We start from the raw sequence: 10445 nt of genomic DNA, 5'->3' as shown, positions 1-10445 counted from the left end.
CCTTCCTCTCTCCTTGCCACCTCGTTCAGGACCCTGGTTTGGTCCATCCATTTGTTGATGCAGTGGGGACCTTTAGTGACACCATCTCAGACCACAAGGAGGGAACCCGAGGGTGGGCATGGCCTTATCTGTCTACAGACCACTGGCTCTTGCTTGAGCTGAAGGCCCCCTGTCTTCCAGGTCAACTCTAAGGCAACAGAGACTCCGCTGGAGAAACTTTTGGAACTGCATCCCGTGATGAGATTCACATCTCCTCTCCTGGCCAGCTATGCAGCCTTGAACATGTCCCCTAAACTCTCCAGCTTCAGGTTTCTTATCTGTAAAATGGTAATAATAATTGCTGGGATAACAGCTGTCAACAGCACCTGCAAAGTGATTTACCCTTTGATAAAGGTAAAGATTTTCTGAAAATCTGGAAGCAGGTTTTGACTCGTTTAGCATCTGAGACACGAGGCGGGAGTCCTTCTCTCCTCAGGGGGTTGTGAGGAGGCCAAGATGAACAGCACCCAGCACAGAGCAAACACCACCACTCACCGTCCTTATTCAGCAGCTGAGAAGCAGTGATTGAAGGTAAATGCTGTCGCCATGCCGGCACCTACACGACTAAATACTGAGTCAAGAACAGAAGACAGAGATACAGACGGGGATGTGAGAAAGGACCTTTCCAAAGTGTCCAGAAAAGGAGACTGGGCCATGTCCCCGGTGGCCCTGGAGGAGGGGCTGGGCAACCCTCTGAGCTTCCTTCAACCAGCCCCACACATCCCTCCCGTTTCCTGCAGTGCTGCTGGTGCTGGCGCGACAGCGATGAACTAAGACGCAGACCCCTTCACAGACAAGCAGGTGAGCTAGGGTGACTCCAAAGGCTCCTGGAAGGGACAGGCAGGTCCCTGGACAGTCCCTGGCATAGATTAGGCATCCACTGTTTAATGAGTGAAAGAATGGACTCAAGGATGAATGAACACTCCAAAAACAACGAACACAAATCACCGGCACAGGCAACACTTTTGAGAAAAGCTCTGCTAATATGGAAGTCCATTAAGCTTTTGAGCATAATTAACCTTTTATTTTAGTGCACATAAATAATTATTTCATACTCAGCACTAGGCATGTAGAGGTAGATAAAGCATGCACATGGAATATTCTAGTTCCCAGAAAGTTTTAATGTGTCTCAGACTGGAGAGTGATTTATTCCATTTCTGTTTTCTGCTGTCCATTTTGGTAAATATAAGGCTTTTTAATAGATAAAATTTGATTTAAAAAAGAGTGACCTCTAATAATTAAGTTCCTAGAAAGTGTAATAAAAACGTTAAAAAGTCTGTGAAAATAGATTAAACGATACATACAAAAGAGTTAATTGGCTGTCTCTTTAATTTGCTTTTCCCAATCAAGATTCCAGCCTCCAGCTTAAATAGCTGTCAATAGCACCTGCAAATTGATTTATCTCTTGATGAAGCTAAAGATTTTCTGAAAATCTGGAAACAGTTTTTGAAACCTTGCTGTTGTTTAGCATCTGAGGCATGGGAGCTGTTTTTTTCCCACTATTTTTCATTTTAGAATTTTAGCATCTGCATGAATTTGGAGAACAACTCGCCTTCTGCTTCAACACGTGAACTCAGAAAATGAAATAGAAGTTGCTTATCATGCTCTCAGGTTGGTGAATTTTATCATAAGGAAGCTGAGTGAAATTCCCAGATTGCCCTGGGGAAAGGAAGGTCTTTATATTCCACTTGTGGGAAAGTGGCTCCAAGCCAAAGAAAGTTACATCTACCTTTTCAGTACAGGACAAAGCAAGTCTCTGCTCGCAGAAGTGCGGCATCAGTCCTTAACACAGGGACTTTCCTGCTGCACGAAGGGAGCCTTGCTGGGTGGTCTTTAGCGGGGGGTTGGTGAGTGTGTGAAAAGGCTGGTTCCTAAACTCTGATTATTCATCCCCAGGTGTGTGTGTGTGTGTGTGTGTGTGTGTGTGTACACGTGCATAAACGCACATAAGTGTTCACCTCCAGTGCAGACTCTTGAGTTGATCCTAATCTCATGTATGGACACACCACCTCACTGGTTCAGGCACGGTCCCATCTGTGTGTTCTTCACCCCTATGTCCCTCCTCCCACAGGCAACCGCTTAGACATATCTGAGATACATGAATGATAGAGATGTGTATACACACACACCTCTTCACATATGTGTATAAAACATGTTATTTGACCTGAATGCACGTATTCTACTTCACATGTGCTGTATGGTGAGGTAGACCTCGTTTGCTTTCCTTCTACACTGAGCACTGTAGTTTCAGGGTTCAGCCGTGCCGTGCTGGGTAGGGCTGTTGTCTCCTACCTGAATGTGACCTTGTAACTCTCAACAGGGCTCTGTCAGGTCCTCCATACCCACTCCTCCGCTGACGCTCACTCACTTTGCCTCCACCTCTCCACCACCACGAATAGGCTGAAAGGAACATCCTTGTGCATGTGCCCAAACTGGCCTGGAAAACTTTCTGGGATGTAACCCAGGAGCTGCCTGACCTCGGGGTGCACAGGTACTCAGTATACGCAGCACTGCCAGATGGCTCTTCCAAATGGCAGCCTCGGTCCGCACTCCCTCCAGGAGGATCCCATATCCCCACGTCCCCACTGATCCACTACTCAGCTTCCTCATTACTGACCATTAAATGGGGGTTTTAGATTTTCTTTCTTTAATTTCAGGTGATTTTAGGCATCTCTTGGTATGCTTGTTTGGTCTCATTTTGGTCTCACTCTATGTGGATTTCCTGTTTGTATGCCATCTTTCTGGGGGAGATCCTGTGTTCTCTTGCTGAGTTGTGAGAGTGTCGCAGTGTTAATCTCCAGTCCGTCTGTCATCACTTTTATTACCTCTCAATCTGTTACTGTCCGCTGTATCTATGATATCCTTTATTGAAAAGATACCTTTAATCTCACTATAATCAAATTTTGCCTTTATGTGCTTTCATGCACTGTATGAAATTTTAGTGTTTTTAAAGGTCTTTCTCAGCCTTAGTTCACAAATATATTCCTAATAGCACTTTATATTTATAACTTTACCTTTTATATATAGGTCTTCAATTAATCTGGAGGTCACCTTTGTATATGGTCTCATCTAGGAGTCCAGTTTTATTTTTCTTCATGTAGTAATCTAGTTTTCCTAATCACATCAAATAAAGAGACAGTCCCTTCCTGATTGCTTTTTAGTGCCACTTATAAAATATAAGGGATAAATTTGGGTCCATCTCTGAGATATCTGTTTTGCTCCTTTGGTGTGTCTGTCTGTTCTTACACTAGTGCCCACATATTTCAATTAGTATGACTTTAGGGCACATCTTAATACATAGGAGAGCAATACTTTTCTTTTACAAAGTTGACTTAGTTATCCCTGCACCATTGCCCTTTCAAATAAATTTTAGAATAAGTTTATTGAGTTCTTTTTTAAGAAAACTACTAGTACTTTGATTGGAAATTTACTGAATTTATAGATTTAGAAATAGCAACTGTTTATTATAATAAATGATCATATTAAAAGTGTAAAACGATCCACCATATAGTATTTGGATTGCATCTATATATAGATTAATAGATTTTTTCCCATAAATATCTAGTGTATTCTTTGCTAATTACTATGTATTTTGGTTTTTGTTGTTGTATCTTAGATTTTTAAAATATTCTAGTTAGTTATGGCTAGTATTCAGAAATGCATCTGATCTTTTTAAGTTAGCTTGTGTCTAATAACTTTGCTGACTTCTGTTGTTAGTTATAACGGTTCGATTCTGTTGCTTTTTCTTTGCATATGATCACATTATCTGCAAATAACTGTTTCAGACTTTCCTTTTACTTCACCTTTGATTTACTATTTACATTTATGCTTTCTTAAAAAGCATTTTTAAGCATCTGCTTTCATTTAGACTGCTTTTGAGGTCAGTGTAACTCCCAAAATTGACTATTTCCCAGACACTTGCACGGTGTCTTCTTTTGTGGGACATTTTAACATTTCCATTCATTCTGGAGAGTACTGTAAAATTTCCAGAAATTTGACTAAAGTACCTATTCCAGTCTGTGGGTGGGGAAATAAAAGCAGTTAAGAAAACATTTATGAAATAAGTACTGGAACTGTCCTTTCCAAATTAAAGGGAAGAAATGAATTTAGATGTAAAGTTACAATTATAGCTCTTTCCTGAATGCCCACATAAGGAGTGACACATTCTGCTCTGTTCACACAGAGATAACAGTAGCTAATACACATGCTGTTTTTCCAGTGGGCCACACTCTCTCCTAACAATTCTCTATATATTATCTCGTTTCACCCAACAGACCTGTGAGATGGGTTCATTGTCCCCACTGCACCTTTGGGAAAACGGAAGCAGGAAGAGGTTACAAACTCTGCGGAAGGTCACCGGCTAGTGAGAACTAGAACCAGACGTCTGGCCACAGAGTCCAGGCTCTCAGCTCCACGCTAGCCCTCTGTCCTGGGCACGGGGACAGGCCCAGAAGGAAAGTGCGGCATCTAACAGCCATGGGCAGCATGCATCACTTTCTCACCTTTATCAGCCAGGGCTGCTCTAACTTCCTCTTCAACACAGCTAAGGAGGATAGGCCATGTTCCTTCGTGGTCATTGCCCTGGTCTCTGCTTCTTCTCCTCCCTGCAGTCCTGCTGGCAGACCCTCCAAACCAAAACAGTCAAGTACTCCCACTGTCCAGGAAAACTCCACCCACAGAACAAGAGAGAAAAGCGAGGAGAGGCAGGTCTCTGCAGACGGCTGCTTTCCATTGTTCACAGCAAGGACGCTGCCTGTCCCCAGCGGGAAGGGCGGACAGGGTCACAAGCTGGGCCAGAAAGACAACTTTCTAGCGTCTCTGATTAGGGCTTCCTAAGAGAAGCACTATTTATTTTGTTCTGAGCATTAAAAATACCCAAATTAGACACAAGCAGCTATATTCAAATATGAATATCTCCTCCCCAACACCTCCCAAAATGTCACATATAAAATACAGAGAAGAACGTTCTCGTTTATAGATATTCTGATTACAGACGTGGCTGGTTCTTTCTGTTCGGGTAAAAGAGTGATGGCTAGGTAATAGTCTATTGTCTGTCTGCTAAAACAGAAGTCTTTTTAAATTATGATGAGGCGTGTTTAACAGTGCATGGGTAAGCTGGGCTTTTATAGCTACATGTGCTTCTGACTTGGAAGCGGAGGTATCAGAGGCTATGGTAAAGGAAGAGGCTCCACGTGGCTAAGGCTTTGCTGAAGGGACATGGAAACTCGCTTGTCTCAGGTTAAAGAGTGTGAAATGTGCATTTCTTCACACACACACACACACACACACCCTTCATCACCTGTGTTTTTTCCCCCATGGATCAATAAGTCCAGGTATTGACAGAGTCCTCAGACACCAGAGTTTCTATTTTCAAACCAGCACTGTGTTCACCACTGCCAGAAATAAGTCACCTCAGCAAACTCTAATAGTGGCAATTTTGTGATGCATAAAATTGATTTATGCTTACAATCAAACTGTATTTCCCTTGATAATTTATGCTCAACAATTTAACATAATTATTTGTGCCACAATTTCAACATTTCCGCCTTCCTGTCAACTCTGGAGTACAAACACACACACACATACACAAAACAAAAAACACACTATCCTTCAGAGGCAGGATTTAAAAAAATCAATGTCATTGCAGCCTCTTTTGTATTTTGTTGTGACAAGACTGAATTTAAACAGCCTAGGAAGTCAAAACAACAGGAGGAATATCGATACATATTAAGTTAATCAGGCAGCTCTGCCCTGCCACCCTCATCTACGCTCGAATTAGGCTTCCACCGCTATCCCACGGCACTGCTGGCATCTTGTAACTTCTCCACAAATGTCTGTAGTCTTCAGCGGTCCTGGTCATCCAGGATGAAGGCCACAGGCTTCCAGACATGCTCTTTGCATCTGTATGAGATTCTGTCACAACCATTTTAGGAAAATCACTCCCCAGGCAAGCTCTGCCTCACTTGTTTGAATTCACAATCTTAAAGCATCTTTCATCCAGCAAATGCTTTTCCTCACGTCTTCCAACCGCCTTCCAGCAGAAACTCCACTGTTTTGAAACTTCTTTCAAAAGAAAACTCAATAAAAGACACGTTAACCCAAATGAATGCCTCACACACTGGCGCCATCAAACCCTGTGTGCACACAGGACTCCGAAACCGGCATCTGATTAAGGTACCCGGGGTCAGAGCAGAGAGATAGGCATGCCAAGCAGAGACCAAGTACACTTGACCTTTTAAATGAAAACCTGCTGCTTTCCGTTCATGCCGGTACGTTCCATTCTTTTTCCCCAAAAAGGTAATTGGAAGAGACACTCCAGTGGTCCCACTAAGCACATAAAGTGTTGACTTTATCATATATGAAGATGCCACTGCTGGTCCATGAATACCCTGAGCTGTTTCCAGAGTAATAACGAGTGAGCAGCCAGCCCTTCCCACCCTCTCATTTGCTGCCCCTGGAGACCCAGCACCCGACCTGCAACAGCCCCAACGAGCGTCTTCTGGTTGTGGAAACAAACGGAGCTCAGGCTCCTCCTGAGCATGGACTCAGGTGGAGACTTAGAACCAGTCTGCATCATTTGCGGGGCCGAGAGCAAGAGAAAATGATCATAACACCATAGGCCCCAGGCCCATGAAGCCAGCCTGCTGCCATCAGCCCTTCCCTTGGAAACACCCAGAGGTGATGGGACTTGGCCACATTACCACGAGGCCCAAATGGGTGACTGTCTGCAGGGAACCTTCACACCGGCAGCTCATCCAGAGAAAGCTTCCTCCACTCACCCAGAAAACACTCCAAATCTGTGTTCCCTCCTTCTTGGGGTAAAAGAGGTCCAACATGAGGGAATTCCCATGTGAGGGAATTCCCTGGCAGTCCAGCAATTAAGATTCTGCGCTTCCAATGTAGGGGGCACGGGTTCAATCCCTGTTCAGGGAACTAAGATCCCAAATGCCATGCGGCCAGAAAAAAACCAAAATTCTATGCCTGTGGTGATAGTTACACAACTCTGTAAATATACCAAAAATCACTGAATTGTACAAGTAAAGCAAGTGAATTGTATGGTATGTAAATTATAACTCAATAAAAATTTTTTAAAAACAAGATCTAACACGAGATTGCCTTTGAGGAGTTAAATATACTCACACTCCTAAGTGCCCAGTCTCTCTAGAATTCTCTCTTTTTTAAGAGAAAAACAATTTGAGCATTACCCTAGTGCTCGGATCTCTGAGAGGACATGAGAATCGACACCCCTCTCTTTCCAGGTCCTCTCACTACACTTACTTCCCGGGGGAAAAGAATGCACACATGCTGATTTCTAAAACTATGAGAATATCCAAACTTATGTAATTCTTCATATAAATACAAATATTAAAACCACCAGGACGTGGCAACCACTGCCCTTTAAAATGACACAAAAAGAGGAAAATACACTTCTATAAATCCCAGGACTCACTTGAACCAATCCTGTAAGAGTGGGTTTTGTATTGTTTGTTTTTAACAAAGACAAGTCTTTGAGAGAAACAAATTCAAGTCTTTCCTGTTGACCTGTCTTTCTAATGATTTAAAGGTGCCACACCACAGGGTGGTGGAAACTGTCATCTTTGTAAGAAATTCAGCTTCAACTTTTCCAAGGACTATGTGTAGCAAGAGCCCAATCTAAAGAATTTGATAACAATTAGGGTAAAAATATTACCTATAGGTCACCTTTTGCTAATTGATTCTATTAACAAAACTCCATGTAAATCAAAGTTCCAAAATCTTTGTATGTAATTGTGATTGACGGTCAGATACACACACACACACACACATGCACACACAGCACTTCATTTCACTCTAAAATATAGGTACACATAATATAGAAAACTAAATATTAGACAAATGTATACATGATGTACTTAGAATCTAATAAAGGAATGAATATGTAGATAAATAACTACAATATGGGATTTAAAGTAAAACAGAAATAAATGCCATAAGAGCACCAGAGATTTGGTGTTGCAGGAGTTCCGACAAGGGAGATAATACTTCTCCATGAGGAGATCTTCAGAGATTTCCCATGGAGGAACGATCATTTAATTATTCCCTGACGCACAGATAGAATGTGGAGCAGGTGTGGAGGGAGGGCCTTCCAGCAAAAGGAAGCAGCATCAGCTGGGCTATCGCCACCCAGGCTCCTTCGTGACCATCCAGGAAGTAGCCATCTGGTCTACCCCATCCCTTCCTCTCTTGTTTTTCAAAGAAACCGACACTCAAATCCCCTTCCTCCTCTCCCCAGCTCTCACTGCTCTGGCTCCTGCTCCCACCTTCAACTGAATATATTCTCAGAAAATGCCACTAGGAGCTCTTAAATGTCAAATGTAATGGGCATTTCGCAATCCCAGTCTCACTGGATCTCTTCACTATGTGTGATGTAATTAATCACTTCTTCCTTCCCGAGGCATCCATGATCCCACCTTCTCTGGCTCTCCTAGTCCCTTGGACGGTTCCTCCTCTGGCCCCTGCATGGGCTTGTCTTCCTCCATCTGCTCTGCAAAGGCTGCCATTTCACAGGGTTCTGTCCTCCACCCACTGCTTTTCTCACTCCACATGCTCCCTGGGTAACCACAGCCATTCTCATGATTGTAATTACCATCTATATGCCAGTGGTGCCTAAATCTATATTTCCAGGCTTGGCCTCATCCCCTGAGCTTCAGACTCATATATCAAAGCTCCACTTCCAATCCCACAGGCAACTAAAAGTCAACATGTTGGAAATGAAAATCATTAGTTTTTTCCCTAAGATGTCACCTCCTCTTATATTTTCTGCCTCAGTTGGAATTTGCCAGTTTTACTCACTATATAATTCTCAAATCTGTCCCCTCCTTCCTGTCCCTCCTGCCAAGTCCTGGCTCAGGATCTTCTCAGCTCTGCCCTCCCCAACTCATCTCGTGCCCTCAAACTCACCTCTGAACATCTGCCAAAAAGAACCTGGCTTCACACACACACACACACACACACACACACACACACACATATATCTTGGAGCCTCTGCCAGCTATACATTTCTTGGGAATACGATCCAATTTCCTTAACGTAAAATACAAGGCCCTTTGTGATCTTTCCATTATAGAAGAGAGAAGTTCTGAAACAGCCACTTGACAGCCAGTGAGGAACATATAAAGGATTTCTAAGCGGCACCAATGGCCCAAAGGAATGGAGAGAGCAAGACTTTTTTAGAGGTATTTGCCTGGCAAGCCGTCTTGGCACTACCCAAAGGGTGTAGACGCAGAGAAGGCGGACAGTAGGACTGATCCAGGATTCCCATGGTGGAATAATGGAGGTTTAGGATACTGTCCAGAGAGCCACCGAAATGTAAAGGGATGGTCCCTGGGGTCCAGGCTTGATGGAGGGAGTGAAAGGGAGAAGACAAACAGGTGGACAGAATAAAATAGTGCAAATAAAAGACTGGCAGTTTCAATGAGACTTAAAAGGAATGAAGACCACAGCAAAGGGAGACTATAGTCAGGTAGGGGCGTCACCTTTCTTCAGGTAAGTCAGAGATGGAGCTGTTTCAGGTGAATACATGATTCTAGTGCATAGGCAGTGTGACACAGAGGTAAGGGACACTGGAGTTTGAGGAAGCCATGAACCCTGAGGCTTGATGGTAGGGTGAGCATTTATTACTGTATGCATTCCATTGGGTTATAAATGTCTCTCAATGTGTCTGTCCTCACCAGACAAAGAGCTACCGGAGGTCAAGGACTATGTGCATTCAACTTATGTCCTCAGCACCCAGCACAGCGCCTGGGACAGAGTAAGCTCAGCAAATCACTCAGCAAGTGACAAAGACCTGGAAGAGAGGGATTCTGGGGTGTATGCAAGGAGCAGTAGCATCTGGCTGTTTCAGAGGTGTGAAGATAAAGAGTGAGAAGGATGTTGGGCAAATGCCCTAAAGATAAGGTCGCCCTGGGGCAGCAGTCTGTGAGGTTGTGATTTATGAGAAACATGCATTTGGACTTCATCCCCATTTCTGCCACAGAGCTCCTAAAACCCTTGGGATTTGTGCTTTCTTTTGTTAACGAGCTGGCTTTTGGAAAGCACCTAAGGAGGGGGCTGGTTGCCAGAGGAACCAACCCTGAATAGAGGGTTGGAACTTCCAGCCCCAACCCCTGATTTCTGGGGAGGGGAGAAGGGATAGAGGTTGAATCAGTCGCCAGTGGCTTATGATTTAATCACTCATGCCCATGTCTTGAGCCTCCATAACACCCCAAAAGGACTGGGTTTGGAAAGCTTCCAGGCTGGGGAACCTGACACTTCCCCATGCCCCGTACCTGCCCAGACTCCCGGGGATGGGTCTGTCTTTGGGATCTTGCCCTTCATGACTCTTCATCTGGCTGCTGATTCACATCCTTTCAAATCCTCTCTAATAA

This window comes from Hippopotamus amphibius, chromosome 9, assembly GCF_030028045.1.
Source record: "Hippopotamus amphibius kiboko isolate mHipAmp2 chromosome 9, mHipAmp2.hap2, whole genome shotgun sequence".
NCBI classification, from domain to species: domain Eukaryota; kingdom Metazoa; phylum Chordata; class Mammalia; order Artiodactyla; family Hippopotamidae; genus Hippopotamus; species Hippopotamus amphibius.
The sequence above is the reverse complement of the archived record's forward strand: the minus strand, read 5'-3'. Positions refer to the sequence as shown.